Raw genomic sequence first — 22,480 nt, forward strand, 5'->3', positions numbered from 1 at the left:
CGACTACTCATGTAGTCAGCACGACGATAGTAGTCGAACGTCCGGAGGAAGGCCACACTTACTGTGTCCAGAGACCAGTTTACTTCATCAGTGAAGTACTCTATGAATCAAAGGTTAGATATCCGTCAATTTAGAAAATTTTGTATGGAATTATAATCACCTCCAGGAAGCTTCGACATTATTTCGATGAGTATAAGATCTCTGTCATCACTGACTTCCCATTGGCGGATATACTCCACAATCCTGATGTCACTGGAAGAATTTCAAAGTGGGCAGTCGAACCGGGAGCCTTGGAAATCAAGTTCAAACCAAGAATAGCAATCAAGTCGCAAGCACTGGTCGACTTCTTAGCTAAATGGCGTGACAACCAAATTCCAGCACCTCTCAATGTTCCAGAGCATAGGATAATGTACTTTGATGGCTCACTCAAGCTCGACGGAGGCAGTGCCAGAGTTTTGTTCATCTCTCCCAAAGGAGAGCAGTTGAAGTATGTGTTCCAAATCCTGTTTAAGGTCTCTAACAATGTAGCAGAATATGAGGCACTCCTACATGGGCTTCGCCTAGCAGTTTCTCTCGGCATAAAGCGACTACTTATCTACGGCGACTCTCTACTCGTCATACAGCAAGTCAATAAAGAGTGGGACATTAACAAGGACACAATGAACGCATACATTGAAGAAATCAGAAAGCTAGAGAACAAGTTCTCAGGATTGGAAATCCACCATGTAGATCGTGACAAAAACATGGGAGTCGATGTCCTATCCAAGCTTGGATCTACTTGAGCAGTTGTTCCACTCGGAGTCTTCGTCCATGAATTACATCATCCATCAGTCAGCAAACTACTGACGCGGAGGCCTCGGCCATAGTTAGGGAAGTATTGATGATCGAAGAAAACTGGCAAGAAGGGTGGCAAGTGGATCCAAGAACTACCCCATGTAGTTTGGGGGCTGCGAACGCAGCCCAGCAAAGCAACTGGACAATCTCCTTTCTTCCTCACATACGGTTCATAAGCCATTTTACCCACGGATATCATGTGGAAACCTCCAAGGGTAGAAGCCAATCAGGAAGGAGAAGCAGATGAAGCTCGACATCTTGAGTTAGATTCAGTCGAAGAAGTCAGGATCAATGCTTTGACCCAGTCGACTAGATATCTTCAAGGAGTCAGACGCTATCATGATCGCAATGTTCAGCAAAGATCTTTTAACATAGGAGATCTGGTTCTATAACGAATTCAAGATGAAACAGGACTGCACAAGTTAAATTCCAGATGGGAGGGACCTTTCATAGTGTCTAAAGTTACAAGACCAGGATCAGACATAATTACTGATGCTGACGGTAATGAGGTATCCAATTCCTGGAATATCGAGTACTTGCACAAGTTTTATCCTTGATTCAAGTTGTATGATGGTGTCAGTTGATCTCTTTAATGAATCAAAGGTTTCTATCAACTTTTTGACTACATTAAAGGCAGTCATCAACCTGGCAGCATCACATTGGACTACTTTCTAATGGGTTTTTCCAACCAGGATAATCTTTACAGATTCATACCAACCTGGATAACCCGATCTTGATAGCTTACACAGTTTTTCCATTGGGGTAACCTATCAAGCTTCATCCAAACAGGATAACTATACAAGCCACATCCTTATCCTTTGCATGGGACATAACCTACTTGCTAGTTCGAGAAGGTCCATGGATACCTTTACTAGTTTGTCCAACTTGGGTAACTCGACGGGGTTCATCCTAACTGGTCAACTATAAAGATAACTCCAGTCCTGTGTTAAAAGCACAACTACTCGCTCGCTCGAGTATGTTTTGGATACTATTAAAATTTGCCCTACTGGGGTAACCCGACGGGGTTCATCCTAACTGGTCAATCTTAATAGCTACTCCAGTCTACATGTTAGACACCCTACTTGCTCGCTCGAGTAGATTGTGGATATTTCTATACAGTTTTTTTATCTGGATAATCCGACGGGATTCATCCTAACTGATAAACTATGGAGGTTACTCCATAGGAACATTCTACTCGACCTCTCGAGTAGTTTGTGTTTCGACTACTTATCCTATGGTATCAGACCAACCTTCTAAAGACACACCAACATGATAAAAAGCAATACGTACAAAGACAAGTCTTTACAAAGATCACAAGACCTATTACAAGGTGGATTACTCTGCCAAGTTCTTCAAGATCTCCTCAGCAATCACTTATGTGTCTTTACAATAGGCCTGGAAAGATTCTTCAGAGCAATCAGCAGCTATTCCCTTAGCTATGGGAGCTAAGTTATGCTGAGGCCAGTAAGACTTTACAATCCCAAGCATATGGGTAAGATAATTCTTGGAGGTCGCCATCATGAAGTCGAAAATCTTTTTGGGAGCTTCTTCTAAGTGATCCACCAGAGATTTACTACTCGACGCCCCTCCTTCAGAATCTATCATGTTCACAATAACTTGAGCTGCAGCTTCTAGTCGAGCTTGATCACTTGAAGAACCTGATACAAGGATATTTCAGTGAATATGCAATTATTGACAAAATATCATCAAGTGAAGATTCAAGTACTTACAGGCTTAGACAGTTTGCAGTTGTTCTTGGAGCTTGGTCCTCTCTTCTTCAAGGCTCTTGATCTACTGTTTCATCTTATAAAGCTCTCGTGTATGTTCACGGTTAGCTTCATAAAGCTTGTTCCGTGCAGCGAGAGCCTCATCAAGACATTTGGCAATTTGTGCATTTTGCTGTGCCAAGGTTTTTCGATTGTCAACAGTCTGATATAAAGCTTGAGACTTTAAGAAAGACCGATTGGCAACATCCTACAAATATAATAGATGATATGTCAAATATCATATACTACTCGATACTGGGAAAGACTTGATAGCAGAAGCCTTACCTTGGTAAATTTGAAGCTCCATTGCATATAATCTGCAAGCTTTTTCACATTTTCCACAGACAGCAATGTATCGTCAAAGAGTTCTTTTCCCAATTCCTCCTGAGTAGACTGAGGTAGGGACTGGAAGGGACTCGCACAATAGGATTTTCTGATCTTCCAGCCGCACCATCACCAGTATTAGCTACAAAGGGGGAAGATTTCTTTTCTTCCAGAGCAGACTCCTTCGACGTTCCAGATGTGCTTGTTTCTTGACAAGTAGCAGCAGCAGAGTTCTCAATCAGCCCAATCACTAGTGACTCGGGGGCTGATCGAGTAGTTGATTCTGGGTCATTCTGCACCCAATTACGGATGTCTTGGACTTGATCTTTTTCATGCGCAAGAAGATACTGGATCTTGTACAAGCCAAATTCAGCACAAGGCAGAATGAGGCTAAATTAAGTCTAATGGAGAAAAGTTTCTTACTGGCCACTATCGGGTCGGTATGCTTTTCTCTGCAACAAAGATCCGGGAGCCGCTTTATGCTTCCTATCACCACCAGAATGGGCGGCATCATAAGAAGACGAAGGCATGCAATACCATGTCTTATAATTCTTCTGCAAAAAAGACGATTCATCATAATAGCAAACGGCTTACTTACAAGTACTCGAAGATGCTTGTTGATACTTACCCAGGTATTCTCGGGTGGATTGACTACCGAGAAGAGTGCTGGAAGCACCAAAGAGTTGTCGAACTGGTCGAGTACTTTGCAGCACCTCTTGACTATCTCAGCATGAGACATAGCCTCTAGAGTAAACCTGGTAGGATCTTTCACGCCTTCATACCAGAAGGCAGGATGCTTCTGACACTGCAGATGCTGAATTCGACGGCTCACAAAGTAAAACACCACATGGTCTCCAGTGATTCCTTCCTCCTTCAATTTTGCAATGGTGTTGAGAAGGCATGTTACTTGGCCGCCACCAAGTCCAGTACTCGACCAGCATGCTCGAACCTGGGGGGCACTAGGACTTCTCTCAGGAAGTGGAGACTCAAAGTTCCCGACATGAAACCAGAAACTTTTCCATTCGAATCCTTTACCATCTGGATCATAAGATAAGTACTCATCTCGGGTCTCGGGATGGAGTACTAACTCATATCCACCGACGACGGCAGGTTTGCTAGCATTCGGAATGGATACAAGGATGAAGAAATGCTGGAAAAGATGGAAATGAGGGAGGATGCCAAGGAATGCTTCGCAAAAATGGGTGAATATCGAAAGATGCAAGATGAATTGTGGGGTAAGATGATGCAATTGAATTCCCCAAAATTGAAGAAGAGCATGGAAGAATTCTGAGACGGGCATTGCAAGACCACATTCTGCGAAATCGCGGAACATGATGGTTTCCAATGTACCTTCGAATGGGTACTCTTCCCCTTCAGCAGAACGCCACATGATCACAGCTTGACTCTGGAGCAGGCCCATATTCTCCAATTCCTACACAGCCGCTTCTGACATCTTGCTCTTTCGCCAGCCGTGGAAAGATTAGCAACCTCCTCATCATTGACCTTGGACTTGTTCTTCTTGGGAGCCATCTCAGCGTCACGAGCTATGATCTTAGCTCGGGGGCTACGAGAGTGGCTAATGGATGAAGAACTGAGAAGGCAACAGCTTGGGGAGTTTGGATCTAAAAATAGCGGCGACCAAGAATCAAAGGGGTAAGAACCCTAAAAGTTACAGGTCGGGCTAATAAGGCTCCGAATGGCAATCTTGTGAATATTTGGAAGCTCAACGGTTGTTGTCTATTCTGAACAGTTTTGGAAAAATTGAGATATAATCGTCTGCCACGAGTTTTGGATCCTTAAATCTAAATTGAAAGATTTAAAATTCAAGGCTCGGGGGCTGCGGGATATGTACATCAGAGATTTATTTTTCAATTTTTTTGGAAAATAAGGGAAGAAAAAGACTGAAGTGACCTTCAGCCCGATTCTGTGATTCAACCTAAGGCTCGGGGGCTACTCCATATGGAGCGCGAGTACTTTGTGCACCATATATGATCTAAATTTTGGGGCATGAGCACCTCACAGCATCGGAGTAATCAAAAGTACTCGGAGGACTACTCGACGTGCCAGAATGAAGACCTAGAAGCAATCAGGACCTGACTACTTGAAGTACTCGAAGATGCCCCACAAAGTACTCGACGCCTGTAGGACTCGGCTACGAAGAGCTCGGGGGCTTGTCAGACCCGGGGCAACGGGACTGCTTATAGGCACAGAATGTTTTAGAGTAAGGGATAGCTCATGGATGTGGCTTACCTTTCTTGTAACTACCCGAATAGGCGTAGGACTAGATGCAGTACAAAGGAAACTACACGATTGTGTTGTAGTAGGATTCCAACTATACTCGGCTAGGACTTTCCTTGTAACCCTGTCCCCCCCGGATATATAAGGGCGGGCAGGGACCCCCCTCAAAATACATCAACACCTAAGGCAATACAAACAACCACACATGACGTAGGGTGTTACGCAACTCGCGGCCCGAACCTGTCTAAATCTTTGTGTTTCTTGCACCATCAAGTTCCAGAGCAGTCGATCCCTACCTACAATCCTACTGCTAACGGTATTCCTGAGCAGGCTTGGCGGTAAACACCGACACATAATGCTATGTCACTATGTCATTCGGGCTTAAGAACGCAGGCACAACATACCAGCATTGCATGTAGGCCTGCTTCTCCGACTAGATGGATCTGCCGACCGACCCCGACCGGGCGGAGCCGCCTCGGGCAACGGTCGCGGTCGATGTTGACGACATTGTTGTCAAAACCCCGCGCATGGACGACCTAGTCGCTACCTTGAGCGCTACATTTGCCAACCTCAGAAGGTTTAACATCAGGTTAAACTCTGAGAAGTGTACGTTCGGGGTCCCCAAGGGCAAACTTCTCGGTTATATGGTGTCCGAGCATGGCATCGAGGCCAACCGCGACAAATTGCGGCCATTACCAACATGTGTCCAATCCGCGGAGTCAAGGGCATCCAGAGGTTAACCGGGTGCCTAGCAGCCCTCAGTCGGTTCATCGCCTGGCTGGGTGAACGAGGACTACCGCTGTACAAACTCCTCAAGAAGTCGGACACCTTTGTCTGGACAGAGGAGGCGTAGGTGGCCCTCGACTGGTTAAAGAGTCTCATGTCCTCTGCTCCACTGCTCATCGCGCCGGATCCCCGCGAGCCCCTTTGGCTCTACCTGGTCACCACCAACCACATGGTCAGCGCCACCTTGGTGGTAGAAAGGGAGGAGACGGGACACGCTCTCAAAGTCCGACGAACCGTGTACTTCATCAACGAGGTACTGACCGACACCAAGTCGTGGTACCCACAGACGCAGAAACTTCTCTACGCCGTCGTGATGACGACCAAGAAGTTGCAACACTACTTCACCAAGCACGAGGTGTTGGTCGTCACTTTGTTCCCGCTCGGCGAGGTAGTCCGCAATTGCGACGCTGTGGGACGGATCTCCAAGTGGGTGGTCGAGCTAATGGGTTACAACATCAAATTCGTGCCACGCACGGCGATAGAGTCTCAGGCTCTGGCCGACTTCATCGCCGAGTGGACAGAAGTCCAAGCCCCGACCCCAGAGATCGCATACGAGTATTGGACCCTCTATTTCGATGGGTCGGTCATAGGACCCGGCGCGGGGGCCGGAGTGGTCGTGATCTCCCCAGTGGGAGGCAAGTTCCGGTATGCAGTTCGCCTCCACTTCCCCGCGTCCAACAATGTCACCGAGTACGAGGCGCTGATCAATGGCCTTCGTATAGCCATCGACATCGAGACGACTCGCCTCTATGTCTACGGTGACTCGAAGCTGGTAGTCATCCAAGTCATGAAGGACTCTAACTGCGAGAGCCCTCTCATGGACAGGTACTGCCAGGAAGTCCGAAAATTGGAAGGGAAGTGTCGGGGTTTGGAGCTTCACCACATCCCGCAAAAGGAAAGCCCCGACGTGGATGCTCTTGCAAAGATGGCCACCGAGCGCAAGCCGGTCCCCAGCGGTGTTTTTGTCAATGACTTGAACACACCATCGGTGAGAGAGAAGCCGCCGACTGCGAACAAGACCCCTGCGGAGAAAACAGAGCATGTAGAGAAAACAGAGCATGTGCCCACCGACCCAGCCCCCGACTGGGCACTCGGGGGCCCACAATGCCTGGCCACCGGTCAGCCTGACCCCGGCCAAGCAAATAAAACGGACTGGAGAGCTGACCTACTAGATTATCTCCTCCAAGAAGTTCTCCCCAAGGACAGAAACGCAGCTCGCCGAATCGCCAGGTGAGCCAAAACGTTCATCGTGATCGATGACGAACTCTACAAGAGCAGCCCCTCAGAAACTGGCATTCTCATGAAGTGCATCTCTATTGCCCAGGGCAAGAAGCTCCTTCTTGAGATACACACTGGAATCTAAGGACACCACGCAACGCTGCGCTTCTTGGTTGGAAAGGCTTTCCGACAAGGTTTCTACTGGCCAACAGCCCTACGCAACGCAGAAGAAATTGTCCGCGCATGCAAGGGTTGTTAGTTGTACGCGAAACAAACCCACCTACCAGCCCAGGCCCTGCAAACCATTCCCATCACATGGCCGTTCACCGGGTGGGGCCTGGACATGGTTGGGCCACTACGAAAGGCACCAGGAGGGTTCACTCACCTACTTGTCTCAATCGACAAGTTCACCAAATGGATAGAGGCCAAGCCGATCACTACGATCGATTCCAAGGAAGCCGTCAAGTTCTTCCTGGACATCATATATCGATTCAGTGTGCCCAACTCCAACATCATAGACAACGAAACCAACTTCATGGGCAAACTCTTCCAGGAGTTTGCGGAAGGATACGGGATCCAGATCGACTGGGCCTCGGTCAGACACCCGCGCACGAATGGGCAAGTCGAAAGAGCCAACAGCTTAATCCTCCAAGGGCTCAAACCGCAAATTTTTTACCAGCTCAAAAAGTTCACGGGCTGTTGGGTGGAAGAACTGCCGGCAGTGCTCTGGAGCCTGCGCACCACATCTAACCACTCTACGGGGCTGACCCCTTTGTTTCTCATGTATGGTTCAGAGGCGGTACTCCCTTCTGACCTGGACTACGGTGCGCCGAGATTCAAAGCCTTTGACTTAGCAACGGCAGTCGCAGCCCAAAGGGACGCCATGGATCTTTTAGAAGAAGCTCGGTTGGCAACATTAAACCGATCGGTCCGTTACCAACAAACTTTGCGCAGGTACCACGACAGAAGGATACGGTAGAGGACGCTACAAGTCAGAGATCTAGTCTTACACCAGATCATGTCGACGAAGGACAAGCACAAGCTCTCGCCGCCATGGGAGGGATCCTACACGATCATGGAGATCATACGCCAAGGCACCTACAGACTAAAAGACTCCGACAGTAACATTCTGACCAACACTTGGAAAATAGAGCAGTTGCGTCATTTCTTTCCGTAAGAGCACAATGGATCGCTCTATTGCCCCGACCCGGCCACTTTCGGCTTGGAGCGCTCGGGAGCCCGACACCTGTCTGTTTTTTTCTCCCCACACATCATAGCGGCCCGTTCTGATGCCCCGACCCGGTCACTTCCGGCTCGAAAATGCTCGGGGCCCCGGACCTGTCCCTTACTTTTTTGCAACACACACACGCTCTCTAGTTTCCAGCACCCCGACCCAAACACACTTGGCTCGGAGTGCTCGGGGGCCAGACCATGGTCTTCGACCATTTTACCTCTCGCTATTTTCGCCTCTTGAGCCCCATAACCCGAGCTCTCTCAGGCCAAGGCGTTCAGGGCCCCACTGGGGCGGACCGCGTAGCACATGCGCATCGTTCCTCTTGTCACATGACACAACTTTCTCTGCTGTCTCGCGTTTCTACCCTACTCAAATGTTTTTTTTCCCGAACTACCCGATCAATCGAATCCAAGTAACGGTCTACGGTGACTAGCGCCTGACGCCTCTGGGCCAGCTCTCGACTACACGTCACAGCCTACGATCAGCATGTTGTTTCGAAAGAAAGGATGCAGAGGGCAGAAACATTAGGGCATGTTTGTTTCCACTTTTCTGGATCTCGCTTTTCTGAGAATCATGATTCTGAGATAATCCAGCTGCCTAGAGAATCGGCTGTCTGGATAAGCTGGGTGTTTGGCAATCCTGATTATTTTGACCCGATTCTCTGAGTTGAGTGGTAAAATGTCTGAAATGCCCTCGAGGCTGATGATATCTTATTTTTTTGCTGAATACGAGCATAATTCAATAATTCTTATATTGTTTGAGTATCTTGACTACATAATTAGATCAAATAGATTAATATCACAAATAGACCAATAGAGTAATGGCTAATTAGATCGCAAATAGATCAAATAGATTAATAATTTTTATACTTGGCAGGGAGGGCGGTGAATTGTTGACGGTCGTTAAGTGCGAAATATGACCATCAACTATACTCATAAAAGAAGTAAAACCATAGCTCTTACTCGCATATTTGTATCACTAACTTAGCTCCACAGATGTTTTCGAAGATTTATGTTTTCAGGAGCACAAGTCTGGAATAAGAAGAAAATGCGAAGAATACGCAGACAAAGCAGCAGAAGATCGCATCCTGCGTAACACATGCAAAAGAGGTCCACAAACCAGACCAAACCAACCAACGAAGCACCGGCACCGACGTACCAACATCAGGGCCCACTAGGCACTGTACCAGAGAAAGACGGTGGCCAGAGGCGGCAAGGTGGGGCCGGCCGAACTAGGGGTTCAGCCGAACGCCCCCTGAGTCCCGTCCTAGTGCATTTTGGCGGGAAGGCGGTGCTGATCCTCCTGAAGGCGGTTCTTTGTGTTTCCATGTATAGTTTTGGTGGGAACCGACCTATCCAAGCTATATAAGGGGCCTCCCTCTACACACTTCACACACACCACTTGAAGGCCTCTCTCACACACTCTCTTGTGACTTGTACTCCTTAGGGTATTGGAGCTAGGCTAGTACTTCATCTCTTTAGCGAATCCAGTCGTCCTCGGGGTCGGCGAGCAATCCTCGGCCTCTGGTATGGCTTTGTATTCTGACTCTCATTGTGCTATTCATACTGAGTTCGTTCTTGGCTATCTTGCTATGTTCTTAGCTTTCTTAGCCTTAATCTGTGCTTTATCAAGTTATACTAGTTGCTTGCTTAGACCAGATGATATGGGTAAGGATATCGGTTTGTTGTGCTTTCGGGCTTGCCTTAGCATCTTACCTGTCCATCCGAAGGGTGGGGGACCCGGGGCTGCTAGGGTAGTAACCTCATATGCGGGCATGGTGCCTGGGTATGCGGGATCCCTCGGATATGACGGTGCTCCATGATTTGACTGGGGTGGACCACAGGTGGTGACAGCCCTGTCGGTCCACTGGGAAGCTGCTTCTTGGTTAGCATACTTCCCGACGTTCGGATATAGTGTAGGAGTTCATGCAAAGATGAAATGGGATTGGATGTTCTCTAGTTCGAGTCATTCTCCCCAATGTCCCTAATTTCCCAGCACCTGCAGCTCTAAGCATGTGGCTAACATAACTTATCTGCTGATATGAATAGTATACTAGGATCTGTGCCTATGCTCCCACTAACCTTAGGTGTGCTTGTTTATTCTTTATTCATGAGTGTTCTGTGTGTGTCACATTACCCCTTATTATCCTTTATTCATCACTTACCCCTGTTTAATCAGTAGTCTGCACCTTATTTCATAAAGTCATGGTTATGTAACTAGTAAATATCTTTACACAACCTCGCCATCTCTTGGGAAAATATAAATAACGATACCCTGAATACTTCCGGGTGAAATGCTACAACAGTATATCCGTGCGCTTGCGGATTCTTCTGTAAATGTTAAGACATACCAACACGGCATTTCTGGCGCTGCTGCTAGGGACACCCCCGTTCCTAGTGATTGCGCAAAAAAATGTCAACAAGCATTTCTAGCGCCATTGCCGGGGATGGCACTAAGTGTAAAGATTTTACTAAGCACATAAACCTAGCAATATGAGTAAGAGGTAGCTACTGCTTATATAGGCTAATGTGTTTATCTTTCTGTTTTCTCCTGCTTGGATGAAAACAGGGTAGTGTATTTCTGGTTTCTCCTTACCGACAAACTTCGTTGAAAATCCCGAGAAGCTCATGAGAAGGGTCCGACCTCGTGTCGTCCCTCCTCTGCTCTCACAGTCGACAAGCGAACCAGCTCTCCAAGCACCATTAACAACAACCAAACCCATGGCTGAGAAGACTCTCCGCAATTTCTCCTTCTCCTCAGCTGCCAATGTGGCAACTAGACCCAACGTTGATGTTGGGGACGTGCACTTTGAGCTGAAGTCCAGCCTCATAAACATGGTGCAGGCTAGCCCATTCTGTGGAAAGCCAAATGAGGATGCCAATGCCCATCTCCAGAACTTTTTGGAGTTATGCAAGACCGTAACCATACGGGGCGTTATGGCTAACGCCATCAGGCTTTGTTTGTTTCCTTTCTCCCTCCTGGGGAAGGTGAAACAATGGTTTTATCAGAATAAGGAAGCCGTCAGCACGTGGGAAAAGTGTTCCATGGCGTTCCTCGCCAAATTCTTCCCGTTGGGCAAAACAAATGCCCTACGTGGAAGGATTTCAAGTTTCCAGCAGACAGGGATGGAATCCATCCTGGAAGCCTGGGAGAGACTCCAAGAATACATACTCGCATGTCCTCATTATGGGATGGACGAGTGGCTCGTACTCCAAAGTTTCTACAATGGGCTAATGACAACATCTAGAGCCCATCTCAATGCCGCTGCTGGAGGAGCCTATCTGGACTTGACAATTGCCAAGGCTACGACCTTAATAGAAAATATAGTCTCCAACCAGGGCTGGAATGAGCAGCATTCCCAGCCCAGAACAAAAGGGCGGAATGCATACCGTCAAAGAGACAGACATTCTCGCCGCCAAGCTGGACCTCTTGCTGAAGAAACTCAATGAAGGGAACTGGCAACAGATGCCCATTCTCATTCATGCCATGAACTCGTACCTAACGTGCGAAGTTTGTGGTGACGGTGGACACTCGGGGAATGACTGCCCCGAGACCTGAAAAGACGTAACCTACATCAACAACAACAACAACATCGAGTTCCGTCTACAAGGAGGCCAGGGGTGGGGTCAAGCACGCCCACCATTCCAAGGAGGAGGTAACAATTTTAACGCAAATTTTAATTCGAATTTCAATTCAAACCAACCCTCCTTGAGAGATCTAGTCTTTGGCCGAGCTAAAATAAATGAATCTTTAAACAAAAAGCTTGATGCCAATGATAAAATTTTGGAAAGTATAAATGCAAAAGTTGAAACTCTTTCTTCTGCAATTAAAAATCAATTAAGTTTCAACAAAATGATAGAAACACAACTTGCGCAAATAGCTGCTGTTGTTCCCTTTTCAGAAAAGATAAATGCAGTGACCACGAGGGGTGGTAAGTCCAGTCGTGATCCACCACATAATAACCATGCAGAGAAAGCAACAAGGCCACAAGAAGAAGAGGAAGAATCTACAAAACATGATGACTCTGAAGAACCCGAGGAACAAAATCCACAGAAAACTTTTGATACAAGCTTCCTCCCGTTTGCCTCCCGAAAACAAAAGATCACTGTGGACGAGCAGATCACTCGTTTTGTTGAGATGATCCAGAAGATACATGTCAACGTCCCATTGCTGGACGTAATGCATGTACCAACTTACGCCCGCTACATTAAGGACATCATCAACAACAAGCGACCGCTGCCCACAATGGAGGTTGTCAAGCTTACAGAAGAATGTAGCGCTGCTATACTCAACCAACCTCCAAAGATGAAAGAAGACCTGGGATGCCCAACGATCAATTGTTCGATTGGCACTCAACACTACATCAATACCTTGTGTGACCTTGGGGCTAGCGTCAGCGTAATGCCCAAGGTCGTCTTCGACAAGCTCAACTTCACGCATCTAACACCAACTGCACCTCTAGCTAACAGACTCTTCAGTCCGCTATCCAGAGGGACTCGCTGAAGACGTTCCAGTCAGAGTTCGAGACTGCTTCATCCCAGTTGATTTCGTAGTGCTCGGCATGGAAGTATCAAAAGAGACACCATTCATCCTTGGGCGGCCATTCCTGAGCACTACTGCAGCACACATCGATGGGGGAGTTGGAGAAATCCGCTTCAACATCAATGGGAAAGAAGAAAAATTCCCGTTCCGGCCCAAGAAAGAACAATGCTCACTGATCAACATCAAATCTAGGCCAAGCACACTAGAAAAAGCTGAAGCGACATCTCCTAACCAAAAACTTACGCCCACATGATCCACAAAGACAACAAAGAAGGTGTGGCGTAAAGTCGCAAGTTCATCCTCGTCCAATTCTCCAAGACGAGCCGAACAATGGTAAACAAAGCAGGAGAAAGGTCCTGCTCGTTAGACTCAAAACGACGAGCCCTTGTTGAAGGAAAATCGGTATGTATCCCATATTTATTTTCCACCATTTTGCTTTTCTCGACTTTTTCGATTTTTGCCACTACATATTTGAATTTTCAAAACACTCATGCATGCTAGAAACTTTTCTAGCACTTTTTCTGTTTTTCAATAAAATCCAAAAATATTTTCGAGCATTAAAATCCTTTCAAAAATAAATTTGAACATCATTTCGAAGCAAAGTTTGGCCGGCACCAAAGTTTAAAAAGCACATGACCGTTTGAAGGGCAGTGGGCCCTGGCTATCAGCAGGGTGAGCGACCTAGGGTTCGGCCAAACCCTAGGGTTGGCCGACCCCCTGCCAATGGCTAGTGGGCCCATTCTTCTCCAACGGTCACTAGCCATTGAGGCTTGTCTCCTCCAACGGTGCCCAGCCATTCTCTCTTTAAATAGAGGCCGAGAGGTGGGTGTTGAGCTCTCACACTCAATTCTCATTCACTCACTCCCTCTCAAACTCTCTCAAACTTTGCTCTTGGGTTTTCATTGGATTTTTGCTCAAGATTTGATTTCAAGAGACCTCTCTCTCATTTCTTTGCATCAAGAAAGAAGGAGCAACTTGCGGTTAAGAACGTTCATTTCGGTTTCACTAACATAACCCATTTCGAGTTGCACGTGTTCTGTTTTGCTCCATCATGAATGGCTTAGGGTGGAAGGTCTCCGGCGCATTCAAGAAGATGACGGGTGGAAGTTCATCCCGTTCTTGGGGTGGCTCAAGCTCGTACACACCCGAACCTACACCTACACCAAGCACGATGGACTATGAGGAAGAAGAACAATACGAAGAGATGCAAGCCGAACCGCAAGCTGAGGCCATAGAGATTGACGCAGAAGATGCTCCCTACCTCGACTTGCGAGATGATCGTGAACGTCAAGGCTATGCCATCCTCAAGAACCGAAGCTTCGTCCACACCCGAGCATTTGATCCGGACCTCATCATCAAAACAGGTATGTACGAAGACTTCTCTAACATTTGGCATGCAATTGGATGGGATAACTTCGTTCCCATTGAGGAGTATGGTTCTCGACTCCTCATTATCCAATTTCTTTATAGTCTTCAGGAGGTGGAAAACGGGGTTTATTTTCGACTTTTTCGAGAAAGAGTATTTGCTTTCTTGGAAAACTTTTGCCGGCCACCTCGACTTCAAAAAATGCTGGCCAATTTCTTTTGAGCAAGCATGCCGTGGTTTTAATCGTCATGAGTTTTGGGGGCAGATTTTGGGTCAAGTTGTCCATGGCAAGTTTGCACCTCGGTGCAGCGATATTCATAATCTGACTTTTTAGTTGATGCACAAGTGGTTAACCATCACTCTCTTTCCAAGAGATGATGTCTGACCCGTGCGCAATGATGAGTTGCTCATTCTATATGCCATGGTCAACAAGATCAAAATCTCCCCCACGCAAGCTTTGGTTAAGTAAGGGCTTTCAAATTTCAAGATGACGGGTCCTATTGAGTGCACTTCTTTGATTGCTCGTATCGCTACACATATCGGTGCCTTAGAGGGGAATTCTATTCCTTTCATTGAGGGTGACCGTGCGTATATCGATGAGGCTTATTTGATCCAAGGTCACACCCTAAAGAAAGGCCCGAATGACTCTTTGATTTTCTTCTACTTGGGCTTTACAAACAAGATTCCGCTACCCAATGCGGAGTTCCATTTGTATAATTGCCATTCGCTAACCATCCCTCTCGTTCCACGAGAAGGAGCTCGTAGGCATAGATCTTCTAGTTTGCCTGGCAGGATGACAAGGAGCAGGACCCGAAGGGAAGCAGAACCGACACCACCGCCTCAGCAGCCACAGCACTCACATCAGCATGAGGCCGGTGGTTCGTCATGGCACAGTGCCAGCACCGAGGAGTGGGCACGGCAGGCACCAGGCCACCGGTCCACCAGTTCCAGCTCCAGCGGAGCCCCGAACCTCATCAGACGGATGGCCTCGTCCCGAGGTTTCGGTGCCATCACCCAGCAGCTAGGTGAGCTACGAGTGCAGAGCGACAACATACAAGAAACACTGCACCAGCACATCGATACATCCCAAGCATGGCAGCATCACACTGATGAGAGACTCCACGACATGGAGCAGTTGCAGCGATAGGAGGAGTGGAGGGCGTACTGCCTGCTAGACGGGTTTCAATTCCGATCAGCCGTAGTGAGCCTGAAGCTAGCTTGGAGGAGGACCCCCACAAGAGGTAACTTGTATCATTTATCTTTACTGCTTTCATAACCCTACATGAAACCCATAAAAATTTGCAAAATTAGAAAATCCATAAAAATTTACATAACTAAAAACAATTAAAAATTTGCAAAACTTAGAAAACACCAAAAATATTCCTTTAGTATGTGTAGTAAGCATGGTGTAAGTTTTCCTTGTTGAGGTGATGAATAGTTGCTTTGTTAATTTTCTTCATATGCTTTGTTACAACTTTATGCTCTATCTAGTTTTGGGTTTGTTGGCTTAAAAGTTCAAACCTTAAACTTGAAACTTGTGGGTAGCAAAAAGCATGATCCGAATCTAAGTTGTTGTGAGCTATGATATGGTTAAGTAGAGTTTCTATGATCTTCTCTTATGTGATGCTTGATATCCAGAGTATTTAATTTTGAAAACAAAAAAATATAATAAAAGTTCCTCGATTGTATGAAATTCCTATCCAAAGCCATATGTTGTTTTCATTACAAAACCGTCCACATATGCAACTTGCTATCTCATTGAGTTTTGTCAAATTGTTGTGACCCTTAGTGAGATTCATTTCATACTCCCATGATCAAGATCACGTACACATTTCCACCACATGCTATGCTTAGATACAAGAGCTTATACCTGTTGACGGCCATTATCTCACGTTTTGAACGTCAACTTCTCGGGAATAAATTGAGTTTTGCACCATGTTCCATGAATATTTTATTTGATTCTAATAAGTTGCACAAGTTTTGGATGAGTTGTGCTTGCAGGAATTCACTGTCCAAAGATGGTCGAAATCAGAGAAAATCCCGACCGCCCGTACATGGGTCCAATACTTTTACTGGAGCAATGTGACACGATCATAAGGTTCCAGAACAAGGCGAACATCTCATATCCTATCGGTGCACCCGGAAGGCACAAGGTTCAAACCAAAGACCCACATGCCAGTGCCAAGAATGTGAAATGAGGAAAGCACCCAGTCCAGAGGCAATGTGGAGCGTTGATGTGCAATGTCGGTGAAATGGAGGGCCGAGGAGCGCTAGAGGCAGGCCGCCCGGCCTGAGATTCTAGTATCCGAGGAAACCACCCGACTTACCGACCTCCTGGAGTGATCAGAAGCCGTCCACACGAAGTCGGTGGACAGGTGGCAGCAAGGCCAGGCCGCCCGGCCCCACAAGTCGGCCACTATAGCTCCCCTTTCGTGTGAAGTTCAAGCCAAGTCAGGGGTAGCGTAATCTTGCAGCGGTCACCTGATTACCGACCTTGAGCAGCTATAAATAGGCCCCCCATCCTCACTTGTAAACACACACTCAAAGGAGCAATTCTCTCTTCGCAAGTCTAGAGTAGGTTAGTAGTTGGGAGTTAGATTCGAGTCGAGCTTGTCTCGGGGATCCGAAGTCGTCATCGGAGTTCGGTATAGGCTCTTATATCGTTTCCTTTGACTATTTTAAATATAAGTTATCATCTTTATTTACTTGAGTCAGCTTTACTTTCCGCAAGTATCTATCTTTCCAAGTACTAGTACTTGTCTGCGGGAGTAAGTTTTACCTCCAGTTCAGTTTAAGTTCCCTTCTTGTTTACGTACCCATTCATGCATTTGCATATAGGACATTCTTTTCAAAGTCATGGCATGTTTGCAATTCTAAACTAAAGTATAAATTTTTGTTTTGCATCAATTATTATTACATTGCATATCAAAAAACGGCAAAAGTGTAGGCCGGCCGGCCCCACCCAGGCCGGCCAGCCCCACTCTCCCTCAATTTGCCAGGGGACAGCAGGAACCAGGGAGTTTGAGCACTTCAGAAGCAAAGGGAGGAGGCCGACACCTTTCACAGGGGGAGATAGGCCGGCCAGCCTCATCATGGCCGCCCGGCACCCCTCCTCCGCTTGTGTCCCGTCGTCGCCAACCAGAGCACTCCCACTAGCAAGTCTACGAGCTAGACTTCGACGTGGAGCAAGGAGGGCCACTGGAGGTGCCGCTCGGCGCCATACAGGCCGGCCGGCCCTGCCCCTGCACGCCTCTATAAAAGGCCACCACGCCGTCATCGTTCATCGCACAACCGCTCTGAGTACGCAAGTCACTCTTCCGAGCACATTTTCTCTCTTCCTCTCTCTGAGTTTTCTTGCTTAATGAAGCTCTTAGAAGTTAATTAAGCTAAGTAACTTAGGTGCTAGCCCCGTTGAGTAAACAAGCTCTAAACGAAGAACGATTGTGGTGGATTGATCCCCACAAGAATGACTAACCACTAACCCCTCTGATTATTTTCCCTGCATATTCTCTGTACTAATGTTTTGCAGGAGTCATGTCGCTATGGGGGAATATCAAAGGCAAGGTGAAGAAGCTGGGCTCATCATCTCGATCCCGGAGCTCGCGAGCGTCATCAAGCTCCCGGGATGACATGTCGTTGGACTCTATCCGCCGACCGTCACGATCCCAGGAAGAAGAGGAGGAAGCCCGCACCTCTCTAGCAGTCCCGAGGCCCCGTCTCAAAATCAGAGTTCTGACATCGGTCGATTAGATCGTCGTCCGGACTGATTATGAGCGTGATGCCCTCGAGCTGTTGAAGAAGCAGTCGTACGGCCACGCCAAGCGGTTCGATACAGAATTCCTCATGATGATGGGACTCCGCCAGGACATAAACCGCACGTTCACGGTTGTGGGATGGTCACGCTTTGCCGACATCACCGAACCAGGTTTGCACCTTCTCACCATGGAATTCTTGTCTACACTTCATGTCGAAACCGTTGGAAAAGAAACTAAAATCCACTTCCGCTTTTTCAACAAGTTCTTTGAAATGTTGCCCAGAGACTTTAGTAATGCACTAGGCTTCAGTAAGAAATGCCTATTGGAAGCCAATGCATTAACATATGATCTTGAATATGACCTTAGTGCTTGGTGGAATGAAATCTCAGATGAACCAGTAAGTAGTAAAAACAGCATAGTCTCCATTCATAACCCAACTCTGAGAGTTCTAGCCAAGTATCTAGCTATGGTAGTCTTTTCCCAAGCAGACCTCAGGCTGTGTAGCTCCTCAGAGCTCATGTGCCTATATGCTATGGCAAAGAAGATTCGCTACTCACCTATCATGGGTATGGTCGCACATTGGCAGGAAATGATCATGTGCAAATCTCCCATCGACATAACCTCACTGGTCACCTGCATTGCGCGGTATGTCGGTGTTTTGGAGAATACACAAGTCACATATCTGCCCGCGACGGATGAGTACCGGACCTTCATCGGTTTGAACCACTTTGTTCACGCACACATGATGCGTGAAGGTACCAGGAACTCAGTTTTCATGTGTTATCTGGGGTATGAGAAGGTGTTCGAGCTGCCATGCCAGAAACCCTCCAAATGGAAAAGAAGGAGCCAGCACGACACAGCACAGCTGGTCCTATGACACGTGGCAGAACTCGGTGTGACGCACAGTTGGCCGAGGGTGGCACATGACGGCAGGCAGGAGTTTCCCGTCAGGTAGGCACATCCCGCCAGGCAGGAACTTCTCGCCAGCCAGGAGCTTCACGCAAGGCCCGTGCTTCTCAGGAAGCCGGACCATCACACGCTGCACCCTCACCAGATGCCTCAGCTCAGCCTCACCCAGACACCACTCACATGAGCTTCGAGGAGGCTGTTGACGCTTCTTAAAGCGCCAATTTACGTACCGCAAGCGCACGGATCGTGTATAGCTTTTCCCTTAGAGTATTCCCCCAAGGTTTATCAATCCACGGAATAAAGTGTATTACTATGCTTAACTAAGCACTAATGATGTTAGTAAAAGATCTATATTGAATGATTGAGTGTGAAATAGATCTAATCTAACCAATCTAATCTAATCTAGACTAGTGAGCAATGATAGATGTGTGCACAAGATATGAAGAGCATTTGTCCATAGGGTCTAGGATCACTAGAGATGTAATCGCCAAGCAACGAAGAACAGATCTAATCTACCAAAGGTGTGTTCCAAGATCAAAACCTTTCCCTCCCGCATACTGTCACTACACGAGGATAATCGGTAACGAATCAACAAGAACACGATAGTTGATGTAATCTAAGTAAACCATGCAAGAGCAAAGCAAACTCAAAGCCAAGTGGCGAACTATTAGGCATCAAAGCATCATCAACAAGAATCATGATAGATCAATCTCATAAAGGATTCGGCAATTACAACTCAAGATCTCCTTACAATCCCATGAACAAACGAGGACTTTACCCCATGAAGCTAAGCGAAGCGTAGTCGATCATGGTGATGAAATCTCCGGCAAGGGATGGATCCCTTGCTGTCCTCCAACTTGCAGCGGCGCCGAGGGACGATGAGGCCTCCGGTGTCGCCTTTCTCTTGTGTCTAACTTGAATGTATCTCTGGATGCTCTTCTCTACGATCTCTGCGATCTCCTCTGCGGTCCTCCCTGCGATCCCCCTTTTTTCACGGCGGCTTCGGGGTATTTATAGGCAGATATGGTCGGTGGTTTTGGTAAAACATAGATTAGGGTTGACGCATACTTCGTGCCGAAGAAAACCGAGACCGATTGAGCTCCGAAAAGGGCTAGGCCGGCCGGCCCAAGGACTCCAGGCCGGCCGGCCTGGGCCTTTTCTGGCCCCTTTCGGTCCCATCTTTTGCGTGTTGATTCTTCCTTTTATTCCTCATCTTAGCCCAGTTGTAACCATGCGTCAAAACATCTCCAAAAATGTCCCAATTCCTGTCAAAATACAACATGCTCCAAAATCCAGGACAAAATCGAAAATGGTCAAGTTCGGGTGCCAAGTGGCGGGTTAGTACATGAATCATCCCGAAGAATTTACCAAAACAACTCCTAATTGTATAATAAAATGGATACTTAAGGAGCGCCAACATTCCCCCCATGCTTAGCTTTTGCTCGTCCTCGAGCAAATCAAATCATCAAGTCCTTCCATGGGTTGCTCAAGAGTTCTCGAACTGCAAAATTTACTTATGCAAACAAGTCTAACAATATTTCTTCAAACAAAGGTCAGAGGAGCAGCGAGGATAATCATATCATGGGAGTTTAAAAACTCATCCAATATTACTCCACAACTCTTACCTTTAGCCGGCAACTCGAATATCGACAGCACTTGCTTTTCTTGCCATCCTTGGAGGTTTTTCTCTCTCTTTTTTTTATTTAAGAAACAAAATACCCTGCAACAAAGGTTAGACCAAAAATTCTTGCACAAGTCCTTTCATGTCTCTCAATATAGGTGGCTATCCTATTATTATTTGCAAACTCTCATCTCCCAAAAGTCTCTCAAGTGTAAAGTGGGGCTATAGGTGAGGCTTAGCAAAGTGTATACATATATTGTCAAATTAAGAAAACCTTCTAATGATTGCTTACCTTCCGAGCCAATGATCATGAGAGTTTCTTCATAATGTAAAGGGTTCAAGGGTAAGAAGATTTAGAATGATGGACATGTGCAAAGGCATACAAAAAGATTGACTTCAAGGCACAAGCATCGTCCTCAGTTGTCGGATTGCACATGGTTGGAATTGAGGATATTGTTCTCAAATAACAAGGTGATATCTCTTTGCACTTCTCTAACCATAGAATCCCTTCATTCATTGTTTTTTTCTCATTTTTTTCTTTCTTTCTTTCTCCCGAATTTTCTTTCTCTTTTCCGAACCTTTTCATAGGACACTTTCTATAAAACATAGATAGGCAATTCTCCAAAGTGGCTCCCTGAGTTTTTGGAGCCCGAGCCGAGGCCAGAGGGGCCTAGGCCGGCCGGCTCAGGAGGTGTAGGCCGGCCGGCCTGGGGCTTTCCCAGGTCGGATTCGGTCCATCTTTCGAATACTCCTTCCTTTCTTCATCCCAAAATTATGTTTTATACAAATCATGCGCAGAAACAGAACGTATCCTCATAATTGGGTTGTGGTCAAGGAAGACGATAATAAACAAGATAATCTCGGGTTCGGGTTTTGGAATCCGGTAGATCTCATGAGTTGTTCCGATGAGGAATTCTCATTACCGAATATTGACGTGTCTAGCAATTTAGAGATAAAAAATACGGACATGATCATTGCTCGAAATTAAAACTCCCAAGAGAAAGAAATCCTAACTCAACTCAATGTACATCCAATACTTATGGTGGAACGAATAAAGCTTTTGGATGATAGGATTTTTACTCTCAACTTGTCAAGAACTGGATCAACCTTATGCTTGTAGGGGTTTTATTATTTTTATGAAATTAAAGTCCTCCAAATCATGCCTTACTCGCAAGTGTAATCAAAACCAAGCGCTAGATCAAAGCTTAAGTGTGGGTATTAACATGGACGAATAATCTACTAAGCTCCACAAATACGAAATAATTTTCATGACAACGCTCGTGAACAATTGCTTTAAAGAAAATAAAGTAAAACTGATTGCATAAATAAAATTGCACGATCCAACAAAAACAAAGACTCTTTTTATTTTGTTTTCATGACTCAACACAAATTTAAGACTCACTCTCACACATGCGAAAAATAAAGCACACAATGCTAAACTATGACTCTCACACATGCGAAAAATAAAGCACACAACACGACGAACTTTTGAGTAAACAAAGACCAAAATTCAATCTAGGAGCCGTCACACCTCCCACCCATGCTTAGATTATGCGGCGTCCTCGTCGCAATGATATAAAAGACGGGTGTGACGCTCGTCGGTGTTCTCAACGGCACCTCAGGCAATTGCATCTTGGATGCCCTCCTCCTTGCTTTTGTAGATCTCCGACCATCCCAAATAACTTCCTTATATTGCGGACAAGGAAGTTGTAGTCTTTTTCGGCCAAGCTCTCGATGTCGTCCATCCTTTGATCCATTGCCACGGTTTGATCGTGACACCTATCGATGGTGGCGCGGAGATCCGCGATTTCATTGCGGCACTTGAAACAGCACCCGAAGTGATGCCCGCCGCTGTTGACACTGTCATCTTCGGGTTCGTCGTCGTCC

At 46.6% G+C, this 22,480-nt stretch overlaps 1 non-coding gene across 1 annotated transcript; it reads right to left on the minus strand.

Annotated features, from left to right (window-relative positions):
- Positions 1 to 11,486: 11,486 nt before the first annotated feature.
- On the minus strand, positions 11,487 to 11,593 carry LOC120693722. Its single transcript, XR_005683176.1, has one exon. It is a non-coding gene; the product is annotated as a small nucleolar RNA R71 (small nucleolar RNA).
- Positions 11,594 to 22,480: the final 10,887 nt, after the last annotated feature.

This window comes from Panicum virgatum, chromosome 9N (assembly GCF_016808335.1).
Source record: "Panicum virgatum strain AP13 chromosome 9N, P.virgatum_v5, whole genome shotgun sequence".
Classification (NCBI taxonomy): Eukaryota; Viridiplantae; Streptophyta; class Magnoliopsida; order Poales; family Poaceae; genus Panicum; species Panicum virgatum.